The 22,946-nt window shown below is 40.9% G+C and overlaps 1 long non-coding RNA gene across 2 annotated transcripts in view; it reads left to right on the top strand.

Moving 5' to 3' along the window:
• Positions 1-22,946, top strand: part of LOC125618979 — a 68,963-nt gene that overhangs the window by 23,673 nt on the left and 22,344 nt on the right. Inside the window, exons 3-4 of one of the 2 annotated variants that reach the window (XR_007350395.1) lie at positions 13,236-13,287; positions 16,284-16,784. This is a non-coding gene — a long non-coding RNA (uncharacterized LOC125618979). The remainder of the gene's footprint in view (positions 1-13,235; positions 13,288-16,283; positions 16,785-22,946) is intronic. The other variant, XR_007350394.1, reaches the window with a different exon arrangement.

Genomic DNA, 22,946 nt, shown 5'->3' with positions numbered 1-22,946 from the left:
TGCAAAAGAAAGTGTATTCGCTCCTTGATGGATACAACTATTCCATATATGTCTGTATGAAATGTCCTTCTTGGTCCTATCTGATTAACTTTGGCTTGAAGTCCACTTTATCTGATAGGAGGATAGAAACCCCTACTTATTTTACAAGATCCATGTGAATGATATATTTTTTCCCATCCTTTTACCTTCAGTCTGTGGATGTCTTTGCCCATGAGGTGAGTCTCTTGGAGACAGCATATTATTGGGTCTTGTCTTTTAGTCTGCTAGTCTGTGTCTTTTGATAGATGAATTTAAGCCATTTACATTCAGTGTGATTATTGAGAAAGATTTTTATTCCCTGTCATTTTGATTTATTTCTAGTTTTTAATTTGAATTAGTGTCTCCTTTGACTGACTATTCTTTTTGTGTAGTTCCTCCCTTTGCTGGCTTTTGCTTTTATTTTTCATTACATCTTCATGACATATTTTAGTGAATATGTTTCATAGTGCAGGCTTTCTAGTTGTGAATTCTTTTAACTTTTGTTTATCATGGAAGGTTTTAATTTCATCATCAATTGTGAAGCTTAATTTTGGTGGGTATAGTATTCTTGGCTGGCATTCATGTTTTAAGAGCTTGATGTATATATTATTCCAAGACCTTTTAGCTCTGCGGGTCTGGGTTGAAAAATCAACTGAGAAGTGTGTTGGCTTCCCTCTAAAACTGATCTATTGTTTTACTCTGGCAGCCTTTAAAACTCTATCTTGATTCTGTATGTTAGGCATTTTCATAATAATGTGCCTCAGTGTGGATGTTTTGTAATTTTGTACATTTGTTGTCCTGTAAACCTCTTACATTTGATTTTCCATTTCATTCTTTAGGTTTGGGGAAATTTCTGATATCGTTTCATTGAAAAGATTGTGTATTCCTTTGGTTTGTAACTCCACCCCTTCATTTATCCCGATAAATCTTAAATTTGGTATTTTCATGTTATCCCATAATTCTTAGAATTTTCTGTTCATGATTTCTTAACATCTTCTCTCCATGATCAACTCTGTTTTCAAGATTATATATTTTATCTTCATTGCCTGATGTTCTGTCTTCCAAGTGGTCTAGTCTTTCCATTGGTCATGCTTTCCATTGAATTTTTAATTTGTTTATTGCTTTCTTCATTTCAAGGATTTTTGCTTTACTTTTTTTTTTTTTTCCGAGAATCTCTCTTTATTGAAGTGATCTCTCAATTCCTGGATTTTCTCTCTGATTTCGCTCCTTACATTGTTCTGTATGTTGCAGATTGGTTTAACTATGTACATTCTGAACTCCTTCTCTGACATTTCTTCTACATGGATTCTACTATTGGAGCATCTTGGTTTGTTTGGGGTGATTTGTTCCCTTGTTTTTTCATGTGTTTTGTGTGTCTATCCCTTAAGCATTGTGGATCTAGGGCAGTATAGTTTCTTCCCTGTAGACTTACAGTGTCCTTGAAAGTTTCTAGTATCTCACCTTTAAGCAGGAGACCAATTATTTACAGCACCCAGTGCAAAGAATATACAACCTTAAGCCATATAGTTCCTATTCAGACATCTACTGTTTTGTTGCAATAAACAGAAATGATATATTCAATTATTGCCTACAATAATTTAGACATTTAGAATTTCTGTTCATGATTTCTTAACATCTTCTCTCCATGATCAACTCTGTTTTCAAGATTCATTGTCTGATGTTCTGTGTAGTCTGTTGGTCATGCTTTCCATTGAATTTTTAATTTGTTTATTGCTTTCTTCATTTCAAGGATTTTTGCTTGATTTTTTTTTTTTTTTTTTGAGAATCTCTCTTTTACAAAAGGGTTTACAATTTCAAGTTTGCAAAGGGTTTACAAGTTCAAATAGTGGACAAGAGAGAACCAAAGTGGTTTATGATGTGATATTCATGGGGAAGGAGGAGAGAAGATAGAAGTAAAAAAATATAGGAAGACTGAAAGAGGAATTAATATGACTGAAAGAGGAATTAATTAATATTAATTAATTAATTAAGGAGAAAAGAGAGAAAGAGAATCCAGGGAAACAGATAGGGAGATGAAAAATATATATAAAGTAAAAATTGTTAAAAAAATTAAAAAGAAAAAGAATAAGTTAAAAAAAGAGAATACACAAGAAAACTGTAACATTCTGTTCATAGATCCTAGTGCTCAATAAACTGATGCATGAAAAGTACTTCCATTTCAAAGATGGTATAAATGTGAGAGAGAATAGAAAAAAGAAAAAAAAAGGGATCTTGATGAAAACTCGAACTATTGTTTCTGTTGGAGTTCAAAAGTTTCTCAGCTTCCCTTCTCAGCAGTTAGGTGAGGTTTTCTGGAGTTTGATGCTTGCTCCACCCTCAGAGTCCATGGGGTTGATAGGGTGAGAGGGTTAGTCCTGGAAGCTGAGTTCCTGGAGGAGGACGTAGGCTTGGTATGCTCGGTCTCCTTGCTGCATGCCAGTTGGTCTGGAGATTTTAAGTCAGTGCACCTTTAAGACTCAGCCATTGCTGGTTCATGCTGGATGATTGCACCCCAGGGATCTCGTTGTCCACTCATGTGGTGTAGGAGCCTGTTCTTAGTACACTATTTTGCCTACAGACCCCACGATTCCTGGTCTCTGATTCAGTGTCTGAGCTGCATCTGTCCTGCCCCCGCCATTTCATATTCCTCGCCAGGTGCTTCTCTCCCAGCTGGTCCTGCAAGCAGCCAGATTGGAGATTCAGGGGGGAGCCAGGTGGGTTTGTGCGACCAGTATTCTCCTGTGTAAATCTCTTTCCAGGCTTCATTTTCTCCTGGTGACTTAGGTACACTCTTGGTGATGCAGTGTGGGTTTGCCTGTCTTGTTTTTTGGTCCAGACTTGGGATTTCTAGTAATCTGTTTTTCTAGCTGCTAGCCCCCACGCTGCAACTACCAAAATAGTTCCTTCTGCTGTGCTATTTGCATGCCACTGAGAGAGATGGCGACTTCCCTCCCCTTTCACAGATACTGTGCAGCACAGCTTACTGTTTTTTTGAGCAGTGTCTCTGATCTCTAACCTCTCTGTACCCGGACATGCCTCAGTCTTCCTAAGAATGGGGATTCCTTTAATTCCTTTATTGCTTTACTGTATTCTTTTAGGGACTGTTCTGGTTTTCACCTCAGCTACTTTTGTGGCTATGGGGCTAAGGTCTTCCCTCTTTGTTTTATTATATACAATTTCTTGAGTACCTAATCTGTTTTGAATGTCCAGTATTTCCAGTAATGTTCCCCCTAATTCATGATTGTTTACCCACTTTACTGAAAAGTTGCCTGTCCACTTTTCTTGACTCACACCACAGAGCTACTAGGGAAGTGACCCTTCTCTTCTGCCGTCTTGCCACCTCCTCCTGGTCCATTCTTGTCTTTCATGACCTTGGCAGTTTTGAAGAATAATGATCAAGGCATTTTGTAGAATGTCTCTCATAATGTGCTTGTCTGATATTTCCTCAGAATTAGATTGTGATTCTGGAACTGTGGAGAGTGCACCCAGAGGTGATGTGCCTTTCTCAGTGCTCCATAGGAGGTGTTCCATGCTGTCAGGAGGACTTGATATGGATGATAAAAGGTGAGTGCTTACCTTTATCACGTGTTCCCATGGTGTCTGTCAGGTTTATCTCTGTTTTCCTGAAGATTTGTGATGTGGAGAATTTTTTTTTCTTTTGTGCTTCTTGGCTACACACACACACACACACACACACACACACACAATCTTTTACACGTTCTAAAATATAACAGCCTGATTGAGATTTAGTTTATATATATCACATAGTGCATCCCCTTAAGAGTGTGCAAATTGATGGTTTGTATTACATACACAGAGTTGTGCAACATCACCACAATGAATTTTAAAGCTTTTTTAGTCTCAAGAAGAAATCCCATTGCCATTAGTAGTCACTAACATTCATCCTCAATGCCCAGCCCTAGGCAGTCCATCCCCATTGATTTGCCTATTCTGGACATTTTATTGAAATGTTGTCCTGTCACATGTGCTCTTTTGTGACTGAGTTTTTCATTTGCATACTGTTTTCATGGTTTCTCTGTGTGGTGGTGATTTCAGTGCTGCATTCCTTTCTGTTGCTAAATAATATTCCACTGAGTGGACAGTTGTGTTTTGTTTACCCATTCATGAGCTGATAGAAATTTAGGTTGTTTTCAATTTCTATCTGTTGTGTATAATGCTGCTGCAATCATTTATGAACACATTTTGAAAAATTAAGCTCTGTATCTTAATTATTGAGGTCTAAGAGGGAAAGAGTTATTTATATAATCTATGTGCAAGTCTTCCATGAGATATTTTCTCCAATCAATGGCTTGTCATTTTTGTTTTGTGTGATTTGGGGAGCAAAAGTTTTTAATTTGCTGAAGTTTTATGTTTTAAACTGATAAATTGATCATTTTATGTTTTAGCTTTTATATAAAATGCTTAAACTATTTGAAAATTAATTTTTATGTATGGTATGAGGTAAGTCTTAAGGCTTTTTTTGTCCCCATGTGAATATCTATTTATTCTAGCATCACTTTTTTAAAAGACTCTCCTTTTCCTTTTTACCTTTATGAAAAACCTCTTGATGATATATTTGTGGATCTCTTTTTCGACTCTTTACAGTGATTTGTCTGATATTGATACAGCCCCTCCAGCTTTCCTTTTACTGGTGTTAGCTTAATATAGCTTTCTTCATCCTTTAATTTTAACTTATTTTTATGTTTCTGTTTGAAGTGCATTTCTTATAAGTGGAATATAATTGGCTTTTGCTTTTTAAATCTTCTGTTATGAACCTTTGTCTTTTAATTGGAATGTTTAGAGCATTTACATTTAATGGAATCATTCATGTGGTTGGTTTTAAATCTATTGTCTTGCTGTTTTCTATTTGTCACACCTGTTTTTTTCTTTTTTTTCTTTATTTACCTTCTCTTGGATTAAGATTAATTGAATATTTTAGAAAAATTTTTCCATTTGTCTTTTTTAATATAACCATAGTTCATTGTTTTGTTATTCTAATAGTTGTCTTAGTGTTGTTTTATTTAATTAATTCACGAATTTCTTCATTCATTCATACAGACATGCATTCATACCAGGGGCACTCTACCATTGAGCTATACCCAGCCCTTTTCACATTCATTTTTGAGGCAGGGTCTTGCTGAATTGCCAAGACTGGACTTGGATTGGCTACTTTCCTGCCTCAGCCTTCTGCGGTGCTGGGATGACAAGTATGTGCCTCCGCCCTCTTGCTCAGTGCTTACCGTCTGTGTGTGCTCCTGATCACAGCCCCTTGAAGGGGTGTTGCGACACCTCATTTCTAAGAGCTGTCCAGCAGTGTGCTTCCACTTCCTGCCTGCTGGTCTTTACACTGTTTTTATAGTGCATCTTACTTATGTGTATGTTTCTCCCCAGGAGGCCTAAGTCATTCAGATTGCACCTGCAGACTGTGGTCCCTTGGAACAGTGGTGGCAGTGACATATTCTTCCCTGATGACTGGTGCCGCCTCTGTGTGGAGTGCTTGGGCACCCTCAATTTGTGGTGGCCTGCCATCTTGTGTGGTTCCTCCTAGTTTTTCCTCTGCTCCTCAGCTGTGGGCTGGAGTGCTGCTCTTCTGTGCACTGCCAAGGCCCTGTGGCCTGAGTCTCCCCTTTCCTTAAGATGACTGTCACCACTTATCCTGCCCATAGCTTTCCTTACTCCCCCAAGTAAGCATCATCACTCCTTCTCATTTTATGGGTTTTATTGCTGATAATCACAGGAAGATGGGAAAGTAAAAATAGTGAGTGTAGAGAAATGTCTGAATTTTAAAAAAAAATGCCTTCCAGACTCAGAACCCTCAGTCAGAGGGAGGGCTTCCAGGTGCCTCTTTGGTAATCTGCCTTCTGTGTTTATTGGCTCTTAATTTCTTCCACTACCTCAGACTTTTCTTTCAAGTCTGTTTAGTCTTGAAGAATCAGTCAGCGAAGGAGAATAAGATTTTTCCCTTGTCTTACTGGATAGTTTCAAAGTCTAATGACTGCCAGACTGGGAGATGTGGGTCCCCACTGAAGTGACTGTCTGAGACAGGCCTCAGCAGTTCTGTCCTCCTTGTGGACGGTGGTTGCTGCCTTCATTTGCTCCATCACCTGGCTTAGCACAGTGCCTGGAACATAGTGTCCTTCGGTCAGTGTTATCCACATAGCTGTGTGGATTGTTGCTCATCTCCATAGTCAGATTATTGTTAGAGGACGCCTTGATATCATCTGGGACTTCAGGGCTGATGAAGATGACTTCTCAATGGTAGTGGAAATTGTAGTTTGACAGAAGATTCTGGTTTGTAAAACTACTGCGTCACATATTTTTTACTTATATGTTTGTAAGAAATGATATATACCCAGTGGTAGCAAAATTAAAAATCTGTTTATTAATCAATCAACTTTAAGCAGTCTGACCACAAATGAGTTTGTCATAAAGAATGGGTATCTTATTTGAAAATGACACAAATCGTCCTTATTTTAGAAAATTAGGAAGACTAATAGTTATGAATGCCATTTGCCCTGGCAGTTAGGCCTTTTTTGTATTTCTTGAGTTTTGCCAGACGATTGGTTGCTAAGAAATACCCAATCAAAAGAGGTCCTTTGGATTAGAACAATCCCAGTCATTAGTTTTTCTCACCTGTGATCTCCATGGGCTAAATCTTGATTTTTCTTTCTCTTTCTGCTTCTCCATGATTGCTATTCTGGAAGAAAAGCACGTTGCTGTGCGGCAGATGCCACGGCCTTGCCTGTGCCCCCTCCCCCGCCCCTCGGTAGAGATGAGTGAGATGAAGAATGCAGGGTTGCCGGCCCTGACAGCTGCTGCAGCCCCCTTGCCTGCTCTAGTAACGAATGGCGAGCCACTGCAGAAAGTTTCAGGACTCTTAGGCTTTAGAATTTGGAGCATTTTAAACTGAAAATAGAAAAATAAGCCTTCCGTGTACTTCCCATATTAGTTTAAAATATTCATATGAATATGACACAACGCTTTTAAAAAGACCCAAGTGGATGTTTGGAGTCTTTAAATGGATTCTCTTTGTAAATGAATCACCATTTACAGTGCTGCTGCAATTATATATTTGTGTTAAATTTAATGTGGTATATTGGAGCTAGAGCCGCTCTTTTGTTTAATGCTTTGCCTTAGAAATAATTGGGATGCGTGGATTGTGGGGGAGTGCATTTATGAAAGAATTATTTATAATGTATACATTCTGGCTGGAATTTAAATAAGCACAACCCATAGGCCTGGCATATAAGCCATTAGTTGTAATGGCTTTTGGATGCTGGCCCAGCATGCAGACTTCTTGCTCCTTCCTCGATTTATATATGGCTTGTTATAATAGAGTTGTCATTCTCTCTTCTTTTTATGTTTTTATATTGCCGTATAGCTTATTAGCTTTTTAAGCCTGTCTGTAGCATAAATACTCTAAATGGGAAATGATTTTTAAACTGCATTTGTCTAATTTGTTTGATGAAGTATTTTAGTAAGAAAAGCTAAAAACTATAAGTATATACTATATAAGATGCTTGGCTTAACCTTAATGTAATCCTTTCTCTGGTTTTCCTTGCTCTAGAGTCCATGGTACAAACCGAGTTGATGAAATAGGTCCCTCTTGTTGGCACTTTTCTACAAGGAAACAATGCACGTTTCCAGTGGTGTTGTGTGGATATCTCATACCTGCTGTAGTGAGAGACCTTACGAATCCAGTCAGGTCTGAACATTGTCACCTAGATCTCCTTAGCAAATCCTCGTTGGTCTTGTTTTAGCTGATATTCATGATTCAGAAAACAGTCTCCTTAGAGCTGGTTCAGGAACATAGGCTCTGCTTGTGCTCAGCTCCTCTCATGAAGCAGGAGGGGTAGGCAGCAATGCATCCTGTAGACAGGGCCTTTCTCTTCTCATTAATATTTTGTTATGGAAATTTTTCAACCTGCATTGCAGGAGAGGGAAAATTAAAATGAATGTTCATGTACCTTCATCACTTCAGCCAGCATTGACATTTGACCAATCATTTTTCATTTTTCTTCCAAGGTAAAATCATCCCAGATAAAAGCAATTCCCAGACACCCTATCACTTCAACTATAAATACTTTAGTGTAGCTAAGAAGTACTCTTTTTAAGAAACATAATGACAATGCCATTATTATAATTTATAAATTATTAATAGTTATTTAATATCATCTAACATCTAGTCATTGGTCAGATTGTCCCAGTTTTCTCATACGTGTGGCTTTTGCAAATGGTTTGTTCAAAACAGAATACAAATAAAGTCCCAAACTTGAATTTAGTAGATAAGTCTCTCAGATCCCTCTGCCTTTCCCTTGTCATTTATTTATTGAGGAAGCCAGACCTTAATTCTACAGAATTTCTCACATTATGGATCTGGCTTGTTCCATCTCTAGCGTCACATTGTCTTCCTGTTCCAAGTATTTTTTATAAATTGGTAGTTACATCTGGAGGCTCCATGAGACTCAGTTTCTGTTTTAGAGAGATAGTAGATAGGCTATTAGAGAGATTGTAGATAGGCTGTTTTTTCCTGCTGCATCAGATCAGGAAGCACAGAAACTCTTGAGTGGCCCTTTCTGTGTGTCAGCTTTGACCTGGTTGCAGGTGTCATCAGCCTTGTCCTTCCATATAAAGCTGCCCATCAGTTTGTCAGCCAGCTTGATGGTCACTGCCCAAACCCAGTATTTTTGTGGGAGGATGTTCAGTTATGAGGCTCTGGTTCTATCATTCTTTCTTAGTTTAATGACTAGAATTTGTAAAGAGCTTCTCCTGTCAACTATTTGGTTAACCCTGAAGATCTATTTGTACAGAGAAAGACAGGGCAAGTGGTTTATTTTCCCCATTATTTACCTATTTCCAGAATAATTAGCTCGTGTCCTAATAATCTGCAGAGGTGACCAGTTAGGTTTTTAGATATGTTTTTAATATTGTTATTATCCCCTGAATTGTAACCTAATTAGATAATACTTTAATCCACTGTGGGCCTGTTCTTTTGTTGTTGTTGTTTGTTTGTTTGTTTTTAGTTGTAGATGGACATAATACCTTTATTGAACCCAGTGCCTCATACTTGCTAAGCAAGTGCTCCACCACTGAGCCCCAACCCCAACCCAAGGGCCTGTTCTTTTTGATGATCAAGTTATCCCAGCTTTGACCAGTGGAAGGCCTTCAGTTTGGCTCCAGAATCTTCTTGAAGTTGCTCAGTAGACTTTGATAGTGCATCTGTGCCCAGAATGTGCCGTTCCTCCAAGAAGCTCAGGTTCCTTTACAGAGGAAATGATAATAGGAAACCAGAGCATAGTCCTGTGGGTACGCATAGTGACAAGGGTGAGCTTTGCTTCTAGTGACAGAACAATTTCTTTTTTAAATAAAATCCCTCATGAATTTATATTGATATTTCCAACTCAAATTTAGGATAATAGGACTTGTATTTAACTTCTTTGGTTTTATATTTGTATCTTTTTTTTAAACCTAAGAACATAAATCTCGCTTCTTAATGACATTAACATGTATGTGCATCAAAGTAAAACCCTAGAGCATTGCTGATGGTGTGGCAGTTTGCCAAATGCAGCTTAGGATTTCTTTGTGTTCCTTTTGCCTTGGGGTTACTCCCACTAGAAATGCGTATGTTACCATGTTTTAAAGCCACTTGCATTGAACCTTCTTTTGTAGTAAAGCCACCAGCTTGACACACAGTTAGACTCATGTGTGTATGTGTGTGTGTGTGTGTTGAGGTAAGTGCCTACTGTTTTGTCTAGGCTGGTTTTGACTTCTCTGCCTCAGCCTCCTGAGAAGCTAGGACTATTGGTGCATAGCTATTTATTTATAAGAATAGTTTCAGCTTTTACATTTTGATTTGTAATTATTTAAGGTGGTTACTTAGTTCCAAAGTCAAAAACAAAACCTATCTGGTCTCCTGTCTCCATTCCTGTCCCTGCTGCCTGTTCTCTCCCTCCCTTCTAGGTAACCCTCTCTTTCAGGGTTTGGCTTTTTCTTACCTTACAACTCTCAGATCATGGCCTTGTGCTCCCCATTTCTGTCCTTGCTCAGATGCACTGTGCCACAACCTGCCTGCTTCTCTCCCCTGCTCTCCCTTGCTCTCCCTGGTGCTGGGAATCTGTGGATCTCTTCTTTGTTTGCTTTTCCTTGCAGTCAGGTACTCTATGGGAGGATGAAGCTTACATTTTTGCACATTGGGGTCAATTCTAGTCTTTTATACTGTAATTCTGTTGTGAGGAATAATAGCCTGGCAACATTCTATCTGTGCCAGTAGTGTCTTCTGAAGATGGCTTTCCACAAAGGGTAAATGTATTTAATTTTTAATGGTATGCCATGTTTTCATTATTTTTAAAGAAATTCTAAAATTCTGACTTGTCTTTCTTCCTTGATCCAGTGTTATTAAAGGAGCAGATGCCCAGTTTTAACTATTAAACCGTGTGACGGGATGGAGTTTTCAAGTAGGGAGAAGGTTGCCTGTTTCCACTCTTCTAACCTGGGTGTCTGGACATGTTTGCATTTCCTCTCTAGGTGCTAGCCTTATTTCCCACATGGTCTAATCAGAATGTGGTGCAGTTTCTTCCACTCACTCACTTACTCTGACAGGTTCTGAGTGCCCATTACGAGCCAAGCTCTGCGCTTTGTGCCTGGGGATAAGGAGACGAACAGGACAGATGTTCTTCCGCAGAACACACATCTGTGGGTGCAGACATTTCCCTGTTTCTTCATGATCGTCATCTTTTCAATTTTGTTGAATGCTTGGATTTTTTCAGCTGTGTGTGTGTGTGTGTGTGTGTGTATGCGCGCGTGCGCTGTAGATACAGTGAATGTTGTAAAGAATGCAGTTTTATTATTTTGATTTTTCTTTTGTCTTTGGATACATTCTTAAAAATGAGATTATACTGGGTAAGGGGATTTGACATTCTCTTGACCTGTGTCATCTGTCATTGACATATACCCTATTATGGAAGGGTTGAGGCAAAAAGTGTGGTTTTAATTCCAGAACCTAGCATGGTGCCCTCAGTTGCTCTGTGATTGCTGCAAGGCGCATCAGTGACCAAGAGCAGGCACTCGCCACTGTCCTCCCACACTGCTTCCCCACTTCAGCCTCCACCCCACTTCCTCCGCTCCTGCCTCAGTGGCTCCCTGCCCTGCTCTCACCAGGGCTGCTGTGCTTCTGAGCTCTGCTCTGGCCACACCTGCCCTCCTTTCCTCTCTCCTGCTGCCCTGGCCTTCTTGCCTCTGGAGATGGCTGGCTGCACAACCCCATCCTTACCTGCATATCCTTTCTGTTCTTCCTCAGCTGCTTCCTCTGTCATCCCACCCTTTTGGGCCCATCCCTGCCACCACCTCCATTTTTTTTTCCCTTTTGACAGTGCTTCCCTGGTCCTGCCTGCACAGTCCCATCCCCCTGTGTTCTCTACTGCTGGTTGTTGATCTCCATGGGAGGGAGTCCCATCATGCATTGATTGGTGCCATTGCAAATTTATGGCTTCCAATCGTGGCTGGACTTGCAGCGTGGCGTGGCAATCCTTTTCCTTGTCCCTCATCAGCTGCTTTTCACATTATCCTTGGCAGCTTTCTTAGACCTTTGCCACTTTCATCAGGCCCCTCACCTCATCCTGCCTCCGCCAGGCAGGTGACCTTGCCTTTTACATCACTGAGAAAATAGAGGCCTTCAATCTTCATCCCCTATTGCAAAGAATGGATCCACCATCTGCTTTTTCAATTCCCCTGAGCTGCAACCTGGGAGCCATCAAAATTCTTCCCTCTCACCTCCTACATCCAGTTAGACTCAAGCCACATCATCTTTGATTCTATCATAAATACATAATCCTGAGGGTATCCCTCCTCTCCATTCCCACCATTTTTAAACCCAAAGCTGGGAGAAAACTAGCCTTACTGAACACTCTGAAGCCCTCCTGCCCCTTGGCATAGCACATACTCCTTTGTGGGATGCCTGTGCCTTCCTGCCATCAGCCCTCTCAGGACCTCATCCTCTGAACCTGCCTGCTCTTCCCAGTGCTCCTTCTGTCTGCTCCTGTCAGTTTGCGCTTTCCATTGCTAGATGCTTACCCTTGCAGACGTCAACTGTGGGGCTGCTGGCAATGCCCCAAAGGTCCACGGTGAGTTAAGATTCTAGCTCTGCAGAGATGCAGATGGTTTTGCCCACAGTGGTAGGGCTGCCAGGTACTTCTGGGCACTTGCCTCTCAGGACAGTGTGTTCATCACCTTGAATGAACACCAGCACTCAGGCGAGGCATGCCATTGGCAGTGCTGGGGCAAGACCCAGTTTCGGGAGGACCGCTGCAGCCTTGCTCAGTGACAGTTTCTTGAGCCATGGCTCAGTGAGAAGCACTGCTCCAGGACGAGGGTAGATGGCCTGCTTTAGTTCTCCTGCTGTCCGCACCTGGTGAATGACAGTTGTCTCAGAGCCAAGGAAACTGAGATGCTAGCAAATGGAGCTCTGGGTGTCAGGTAGTACTAGGTGGTGGACTTGCTTTCTGAGGCTCACCTGTCATCTGTTTGGGATGGTGGAGGCTCTTCTAGCTCTATAACTAGAAGCTGCTCTCCATGTTCTGAATCTGAGCCCCTGACTGTAGAAGTAGATCTCATTGTCTTGACCCCTATGACCTTGTGCAGGGTCTGCTCCTGGTGACATTGCAGTGAAGGTGTGTGGAGCTGAATTGGCTGCAAGCTCTCCTTTGCCCTGTGGCTGTGTCTTCTCAGCTGGCGTGGGCTCTGCTTCAGTCAGGTGTCTTCCTGTGGCTTTCTGCTCCTGTCGTCCTGACTTGGCCTGCTCACTGTCTGGCATTCTCATTGGCTTTTCTCTTTCCATCATGATCGTGCCCCAGTCTCCCTCCTCTCTTTGCTCCTCCCTGGCCTTGACCCTGAGCACACCACCCACTCTGCTCCCTATAGCCAAACTCCTCTGCCTGGGTTGTCACTCAGGCGTCCACTTCCTGCATCACAGAGGATGCTCCTGGAAGCTGATTAATAGGAATCTGGCCATGAACTTGACCAGTCTGCTCATTGGAAAATCCAGTGCTTTTTTTTTTTAAGTAATTTCAATTTTTAATATATCATGAATTATTCAAGCATCCATGGAAGGATTGTGCAGTTGTGCAGTGAATACTGCTATGCCTACAAACATACCCATTCTGCAGCTTTGATTTAGAGGTCACAGCTATGGTAACAGCACCCTGTATCCCTCCCTTCCATAGGAAGCAGCCATCCTTCACAGCTTGGTGCTCACGGATGATTCACTTGGTGACGGTGAGTAAGCTCTCATCTCGAGTTTTGGTGCTGCACCACCTCACACAGGTGGCACTGGACTGTGCAAGGCGCATCATTGCCTGCGCTTCCCTCTGTGCTCTAGGTCTACCCACGTGGATCTGAGGCACTCCCAGTCATCCATTTTAAGTGCTTCCTAGCACTGTAGTTAGGTTCCCCCTTCTACTTGCTTATCTGGATAATGATCCTTTTTTGACTTCTTTTTCTTCTTTGCTTGATCCATTGAAGCCATTGGTCACTGTTCATTATTGTGAATTTTTAAAAAATATTTTTTAGTTGTAGATGGACACAATATCTTTATTTATTTTTATGAGGTGCTGAGGACCGAACCCAGTACCTCACATGTGTGAGAGAAGTGCTCTACCATTGAGCCCCAGCCCCAGTCCCATGACTTTTTTTTAATGTATTTTTTTTTTTGCCTTTGTTTTATTTTTTTATTTTTTATATGGCGCTAAGGACTGAATCCAGTGCCTCACACATGCTAGGCAAGTGCTCACCCACTGAGCCCCAGCCCCAGCTCCACCACTGTGAGTTTTTGAAGAAACTTTTACTGGATGCCTGTTTAGGCATTTCATGCTGCTACACCTCAGCAGTGGGATGGAAGGGTGATGGACACATCCCTGACTCTCCTGGGGCTTTGCCCTGGGACCCTCCCTCCTTTGGATTCTGGTGAGAGTAGCTTTAGTACTCACCCGTGTGCATGTGGGCGTCCTATATCCCAGACCCTCTTCTCAGTCCTTTGTTAAGTCCTTTCATTCCTACAACAGCCCCCTGAAATTGGTTCTACACGCTTGACAGTCCACGGCTTAACAATAGTGTAAGGTTTTTGAACTTTACAACGATGTGAAAGCATACTCAATTTTGTTTTTCACTTTCTGAGTATTCAGTAAATAACATGGAATATTCAATACTTTTATAAAATATACTTTATGTTAGATGAACTTGCCCAACTTGGGCTAATGTAAGTATTCAGAGCACATTTAAAATAGGTGAGGCTAGGCTATTATGTTTAGTAAGTTAGGTATATTAAATACACTTTTGATTTTAAGATATTTTCAACTTAACAATGGATTTATTGGGACAGAAACACATCATGGGTCTGGGAACATCTGTATTCTTTTTCTTGATTTCTTTCTTTCTTTCTTTCTTTTTTTGCAGAGCGTGGGATTGAACCAAGGACCTCATTCATGCCAGGCAAGCTGAGCCACATCCTCAGCCCCTGTGATCCACTTTTATAAAAAAAATTATTTTTTAGTTGTTGGTAGACCATTATTTTATTTATTTGTATGTATGTGGTGCTGAGGATAGAACCCAGTGCCTCACACATGCTAGGCAAGTGCCCTACCACTGAGCCCCAGCTTCAGCCCCCTTATGATCCACTTTTACAGATGAAGACAGTGACTCTTAGACAGGCCAAGTCACTTGTGGAGGGTGACTTCATAGGTGTGCTGTCCAGCACAGGCGGGACACAGCATTCCTCTTAACAGCCAGAGCCGGCACCAGTGTCATAGCATCTCCTCTTGGCTCCTGGGTGCCCCCGCCTTGCCCCTCCCCCTCTTCCTAACTTGCCTTGCTCCTGTCTCTGTCACCATCCCTTGGTCCTCTGCCCATCCCTAAGGATTGGTTTTCTTCATGGGATTGTCTTTGGTCTTCTTTTTCTCATGGTACCAGGGCTCCCTCCACGGTCTCATCTGCCACCCCACCCAAGGGAGAATTCACATGCAGGGCGGGTTTCTCTCTGCTTCTGTGTTTCTCTCCGGTTCTCAGCTCCAAACACATGCTAGACCCTTAATCAGAGTGTGACACCGCAGAGTTGTGGACGTTCACTTCTCACCGCCCCCAAGTCCTGTCATCCGTGTGTGGGTAATATTGTGGGCTATCACCTTTCTCCTGCTGGCAGCCAGCCCGGGCCTCATTCCTCCCACCTGGTTGTTGCAATAGCTGTCTTCCTGACCTTTCCACCTTCAGTCTTTCGTTACCTCCAATTCACTCAGCATAGCGCTGTCAGAATGATCTTCTTGAAACACTTGTTTTCCTTCGTCGCTGGTCAGAAGCACTGGTGTCACCTCCCTTCTGTGGCCAGCAGGCTTGCCCTCTTATAACCTGCTGTTGACTGATCATCTGCGACTCTGTCTGCGTACTTCTGTGACCTGATATTATTTTCCTGCCTCCCCATCATGGTGATGGGTTGTGTGTTTTATTACTTTCTCTGTAAATGGCAATTTTGTGTGCTTTCATTTCTCTAAAAATGACTCTCTACCTTTTTCGAATCCCTCCGAGTCCCAGTACTTGTTCACTCAATGCTGATGGCAAAGAACAGACGCTCCTCTGCCCTCATCTTCTGTTGTTTACGGAGTCTTTCTTTTCCACACCAGTGTCTTCTTGAACCCCTTCCCTGTGGTGTTCTTTTGCACCAGATGTCATTCATATCTCGGGTGTATTCTAGGATTCACCAAGCAGCAGGAGGAGGGTGCCATGTTTTCCAGCTCCATGTTTGCAGAGGAGAGAATGCACTAAATCATCCATTTATTCAACAGTTCCTAATAGAACAAAAAAGTCATGCCCAATACTGCTGGTCTAGAGGTTATGCTGGAGGACAGACTTGGTACCTGCTCTCTGAGTTCACCCTCTGTGGTGGGGGAGACAGGTGGTAGTTATGAGTCATGTGGGTCAAGATCTGTATATATGTGTACAGTGTCAGTATATCCATGCAGAAACATGGGAAGAGCCATGGAGGGAGAGTGCAAGGCTCGTTTTGGTGTAGACCAGGACCTGGCCCAATTGGAGTTCAGGGAGGAAGGGGCTTTGGACTGAGAGGGTGGAATGGTAGCATCAGCTGAGCCGAGGGGCCCTGGGGAGGAGGAGGGAAAGTGCAGGAGACTGAGCATTGAGTGCTCAGCCGGGGCAAAGATGGAGGGCCTGCTTGGGAGTCTAGTCTTCTGCTACTATTTCACCTTTGCCTTTTCCCCCTCTTCTAGGTTAGCAGATCCAGTCAGGAAGTGCTCTTGATTCTACTGGAACAAGATCTACTTTTCCGTCATGATATTGGAAACAAAGCGTGTCCAGTTCTGCTGGAGCTGTCTGCCCCAGACAATGTTGATGAGGAGAGCAGAAGCTGTGAGCTGAACCTGACAAGTAGTGACTGCAAGAACCCATTGGGTCTGTCCTGTATGCTGGCGTGTGCAGGACTCGAAGGGACATATGTGTTCATTCTGGCCAGCACCATTCCTGTAGCCAAGGTGGCCAGTGACTCAGCCTCAGTCACAGGAAGCTCATGGGTCAACCCTGAGCCTGCTGCAGAGGCAGTGGTCCTTTGAGCATTCCTCATTTAAGAAGGCAGGGCTCTGGAAATGGAAATGATGTGGTGGCCGAGGCATGGGCCTAGCACCTCTGCTGGGTGAAATGCTCAAGTGCACAGACAGAGCCTTTGACCTGCCTGGATCCTGGGGCTTGTTTCTGCAAGGCAGGAACATCATGTGGTATGTGAGATGATTTTCAGTGGTACTTGAGATAGTTAAGGAAAAATTTGGGTCTAATTTATGATGTAGGGCAAGAACTCAAGTAGACAGGTAAGCACAGGTAAGCACAAAAGCCACTGTGAAGGATGCAGATGTGAACAGATGTTCATAGCAGTGTGGGAAATGCTGTTGAGTGTTTGTGTTCATATCAGTTAAAGACATATGATGAAAGTAATAATTTCTCTACTAGTATCTTCTCTCTTTAATAGTTAATGAAATGGTACCCTTGGGTTTGGAAGAGTTCTGAGCCCATTGCTAAGTGACTCTACGACTTTCTGCTTGCTGGAGCCTTTATTTGCAGACCAGTAGTTGATGAGCCATTGGAGCTTTTACCAACCTGAAATCAGAGGCTGCAGCCTGGCCTGTGGCTCCAGGGGAGGTTGTCATGGACCATCTTGTTTCTGAAGCTGCCATTCCTCCATTGACCAGTGCAAAGGTTGCTGTGTGGCATGACCCTTTCTGTGTGCAGTACAGAAGTGCATAGCTTGGGATTATTTCAGCATTTTAGGAAAAATTTGTACATAAACGATTTTAAAAATCATGAGCCTTAATTATGAGTAAATAAAAGAGGATAGTTTTCTTAAACTATCTTTTATTAAGATAAACTATCTTTTCTTAAACTATTCTTTTATTAAGTAAAGAATGATATTAGAGAAAGGAATTATTTTCTTTTCCAAAATACAAAATCATTATACACCATAGAGCTAAAATATTATATTGTGTCATTAGAACATTTGGCAATTTTTCTTCGTTTATGTAAAAGTTTTCTTCAACTATGTGTTAAAGGCCTGGATTTTTAAATTAATTTAATTTTTTGCATCTTCCATATGTTTATAAGATGAATCAGCCTGAAGAATAATTGATTGTTAAAATTCAAATTCTCCAGGGTTCTTTTATAAATTTCAAGTTTCTCTACAAGAAATTAAATTTATTGTGCAAAATGAACCTGGATAATAACATTTAGTGGGGTATTTGGCAGTTGAGCAGTGAACTTTGCCAACTAGATCTTCATTTGGAAGTTGATTAGGTGAGTTTCCAAGGTTACGATCCACAACCAAATATCTTATCCCTAAGGACTGATAATACCATGAAAAATAATGCTAAATGCTATCATTTTTGCATGATATTTATTTTGTTTTGTTTCCAAACGCTCCATTGTTGTCAGCAATATCCTTCTTCTTCTTTTTTCTTCTTTGAAACATTTGGAAAATATAACAGGCCCCTCAGAAGCTCTCTCCACAAATCACTTGCAGAACAAATTAGTTCACATAAATTTTCTTTCTCATTCAAAGTGAGTTGCTGGTATCATGGCTTGAATCTTGAGCTGTGGCTGCAAGAACTGAGATGGCCTTGGACCCCCTACCCACTACTAGGCCAGGCACATGCCTTTGTCCCCACAGTGTTTCTAGAGGGTTTCTGAGCTTCTCCCCAGAGCTCCTATAGGAACAGACTGTGGAGTGTCCTGTATGGCCTTCATGAGTCTTGGTCTAGTTCCTCACCAGAACCTCAGAGAGAACATGCCCCTTGGGCCCCCAGGAGCTGTGGGGTGCAGACAGAGCTCACCTCTTGTCAGCTGGGAAATGGCACTGTGGGTAGAGTGTGGGTTTCATTATTCAAGGAAGTCACGTGTGTGCTTTGCAGGTTCTGATTCAGCTGGTCTGTGAGTGACCTTCAGCACTGTGGCACCAGCATGTTTCTGTTTAGAAGTGGTTTGGGGAGCTGATGGTTTGCAGGGTGATCGAGAAGAAAAGAATTAAGTTGGGCTGGGCCAGTGCCCTCTGTGTCTAGGGCTGTCTTTGCAACCATGTGAACACTGCCACAGTGCAGGTGAAAATACATACCTACTGAGAACAGTGCTGTTCGGAGGAATGGCTTCTCACTCCTAAGGAAACTGCTGGGATGAGGATAGATTCCTGGGTTCCTATCTGCTTCTTGCTCATGTAATCTTTCTCAACCCCCCAAGCAGCATTAGTGACTTTAGAGTTTGTACATATCTGTCTTCTGTCACTCGACAGTTGAGTTGTGAGCTCTGTTTGTTTCTCCCTTGAGACAAGGAACTCCTCAAACATGGGCCCGGCATCTCTGCACCATCAACACGCAGCACAGTGCAAGGCCCAGTGTCGGTCCTGGATAAATGTTAGTTGTTGGATGAATGGATTGGTTCAAGGCGGCAAGAGCTGTATCTTGTAATTATATCTAGACAGGATAAACAGGCCACCGGAGACCAATTATAATTCCTCTTGCTTGCAGGGAGGCCATTAGCATTCTGAAATTATAACTAATTGTCAGAAGCCTGTTCTCTCTTGCAATGCATTTCACATTAAGGCTTCCTCATTTTTTGTCGTCATTCCTGTTTTTAAGCTCATTTTTATCTGTGCATTTATTTAAAGAGTATGCTGTGGTTATACGCCATAAAGAATAGTTGGTTCCAACAAACTAAACGCAGATCATCATTTTATATACGTGGTTCCCGAGGCCACTGGAAAAATCATTTCTTGTCACTCAGTGTGCTGACTTTTAATGATTCTTGCTTTGTTTTATACTGTGTGATAATAAGGTCATGTGGGTGTGGCAGAGGGGAGTGGAAGGAGGTACTGGGAACTCTTTAGTTGCCTGTTACCCTGGAAACAGAAGCCTAATGTCTCTGTTTATTGTGGCTGTAACTGTACAACTTTGCTGAGTGAGATCAGAAATATGTGCCTCCTAAGTTAGAAGACAAGCCTTTTCCTTTTTTGTGCTATGGAGCTGGTTTCTGCTTCTACCTGCTCTGATTACTCTTTTTTTTTTTCTCTTGCCTGCTTGTCTGCAAATTCCAAATAGAGTGATGGGTGGATTACCTACTCAGGACCTTTTCCTACTATAAAGCAGCAGTGCTGAGTATACATTGAGAGTGGCAGACTTCAGAGACAGAAGGTCCTCCCTTCCTTCCTCCCTTCCCTTTCCCTCTTCACTCCCTTTTATTTTAATTTTTTGGGGGGTTACAGGGATTGAACTCAGGGACACTTGACCACTCAGCCACATCCCCAGCCCTATTTTGTATTTTATTTAGAGAACAAGGTCTCACTGAGTGCTTAGTGCCTCGCTAAACTTCTGAGGCTGGCTTTGAACTCGCGATCCTCCTGCCTCCGCCTCCCAAGCCACTGGGATTACAGGCGTGCGCCACTGTGCCCAGCCACTCCCTTTTATTTTGGGGGCAAGATTGGGAGAGTGTTTTTTAAAAAACTTTTTTAGGGCAACTTTTCATTTGTTTTATTTTAACATTTTTCAGAAAAGTTGCAAGAATAATAACCCAAACTCCTGTACCTTTTATCCAACTTCCTTAGTAGTTCGTGTTCTACTCCATTTGTTATCATTTTCTCTCTTTAAGCACATATACATGGGCGTGCACATGCACACACATTTTTTTTCCTGAGTATTCAAGAGTAAGTTAGAGACATTGTGCCCCTTTACATCTAAATACTTCAGTGTATATGTCCTAAAAGGAAATTATTTTTGTACAACTACAGCACAGTGATCAAATTTGGGGAATTTTAGCATTGATATTGTGCTAATCAATGTCTGTCATTTGCAGTTCACATCTCGGTGCCATTTGTGGAGGATCTCTCATTGTGTCAAGTTGTCTCCACTGATCTGGTCTGGTTTCTACCAATTTGGAACAGTTACTGAGTCTTTGAATTTTGTGACATTGATATGTACAGGCTGGTTCTTTTGTAGAACGTCTCCGGATTTGACTGATGTGTCTTAATGAATGGATTCAGTCTGTCCATCTGGCTGAGTGTCATAGAAATGATATGTTCTCAGTGTGTCATGGCAGGAGGCACAAGACCTGCTAATACTTGGGATGTTAATTTTGTTGACTTCATAGATAGAGACAGTATTTGCCCAATTTTACAGGAGAGTTTCCTCAAGGCTGTGTGAGTATACTCTTCCTCATTAAACTTTCACTCATGAATGTTAATACCTGTGGATAATTCTAGTTGTTCCCTTTCCATTATTTGCTAATAGATTGTTGAAGAATTAACATCTATATTTAACAGAGCCGTTGTAGGTAATTTTCTTGTTATGTCTTTGTCAGGTTTTGGAATCAGAGTTTTCTGGCCTCAAAAATGAGTTGGGAAGTAGTCCCTCCTCTTCAGTTTTCTGATTAAAAAGTTGTTTGAGATTGGAGTTATTGTCCCTCCTAAATATTTGTTCAAATTCATCTGCCTGGTTCTAGAATTTTTTTTTTTTAATGAAATGGTTTTTGATAACAGATTCAAATCAGATATAGGGCTTCATTTTTGTTATTTCAGTCATGTCAATGGGTAAGTTGGATATTTTAGAGAATTTATTAATTTCATCTAAGTTTTCATAATATTTCCTTATATTTTCTAATGAGTGTAAGATCAATAGTGTTATCTTCTTGCATTTATGGTATTGGTACTTTGTATTGTCTCTTTTTGTTCTTAATCAGTCTTGCTATGGGCTTGTCAATTTTATTAATGTTGGGCCTTATTGGTTTTCATTGTTACTTTTTTTCTTTGTGAAAAATATCTGCTATTTATTTTTCCTTCTTCTACTTAGTTTGCGTGTATTTTTTAGCTTCATGAAGAGGAAGCATTTTTACTCCTAACTTCTTTCCCATTATAAATATAAAAACATTAAACATGTTTGTAATGTATTGTTCTTTTTATCATTAAGGAATGTTTCTTACAGTAATCTATATATTGCTTTCTATTTGTGATATTAATATAACTACTCCACTGTTCTTATACTTACTGTTTATTATAACATTTATTTTTATTCTCAACCTATATGTATTTATATTTACAGTGTTTCTGCTTTTGGCACATAGTTGAATCTTTTATATCTAGTCTGACAGTTTTTAGTTTTTAATACTATGGATTGAACACAGGGATATTTGACCACTGAGCCATCTCCCCAGCCCCTTTTGAGATGGGGTCTTACTAAGTTCCTTAAGGCCTCACTAAGTTGCTGAGGCTGGCTTTGAACTTATGATCCTCCTGCCTCACCCTCCGGAGCAGCTGGGATTCCAGGTGTGAGCCAACATGCTGGGCTTCTGCCTTTTAAAAGGAGTATTTAGTCCATTTATTTTTAATGTGATTATTTCTATATTTGGATTTATTTCTGCCATTTTGCTCCTTGATTTCCACTTTTTCATCAGTTTTTGTTCCCTTGTTAATTTTGTTCTTCTTTCCATTAAGTTGATTGAATACTTTTTAGCATTGCATTTTAATTTCCCTGATAAGGATTTTCAAAAAAAACAGCAATAGCGCAGTTGTATTTACATTCACTTGGTTTCATGCTTTGTCCTATTATTTTCATCTGTATTACATTGTGAATCTGAAAATAGTTTCATAATTTTTAAAGTTATATCTTTGAAAGAAGTTAATAAAAGAGAAAAATATATGGCTTTTATACTCTCATTTTTACCATTTTTGGTGATTGTCATTCCTTTTTTTTTTTTTTCCTAGATCTGAATTATCATCTGGTATCATTTGCTTTCAGCCTGGAGAACTTCCTTTAGTACTTTCGTGCAATGAAATCTCTCAGTGACAGTGTATTTATTTTGCCATCATTTTTTGGGTGATGGTTTTGCTGGATATGGAATTATGGGTTGGCAGGTTTGCTTTCTTCCTTTAGCATGTTAAGAGTCATTCTGCTGTTTTTTGGCCTTCATTTTTTTCTCATGGAAGTCAGCTGCTATTCATGTTATGCTCTCATATATAAATTATTCTTCTTTTCTTTGGCTGGATTTGAGATTTTTCACTCTTACCTTTGGATTTTAGCAGAGTGTTTATTCTGCTCATGTTCATTGAATTTCTTGGATTTGTGTATTTATACCCTGCACACAATTTAGGAGGTTTTGACTATTGTTCCTTTAAATACTTTTTTCTTTGCCATTCTCTTTTTCTCCTTTCAGTCTAGGATTTAGATTATATGAGGTTTTGACCCTTGATATTGTTCCACAGGTCTTTGAGGCTCTGTTTTTCTTTAATCATTTTCCTCTCTGATGTTCAGATTTGATAATTTTTATTTATCTCAAGTTCAATAACTCTTTTTTGTCATCTTCAATTTGTTGTTAGGCCTTTTGGTGGTTCTTGTTCTTGTTCCTCCTCCTCC

This window comes from Marmota marmota, unplaced genomic scaffold, assembly GCF_001458135.2.
Source record: "Marmota marmota marmota unplaced genomic scaffold, marMar, whole genome shotgun sequence".
Taxonomy (NCBI): domain Eukaryota; kingdom Metazoa; phylum Chordata; class Mammalia; order Rodentia; family Sciuridae; genus Marmota; species Marmota marmota.
The sequence above is the reverse complement of the archived record's forward strand: the minus strand, read 5'-3'. Positions and strand labels throughout refer to the sequence as shown.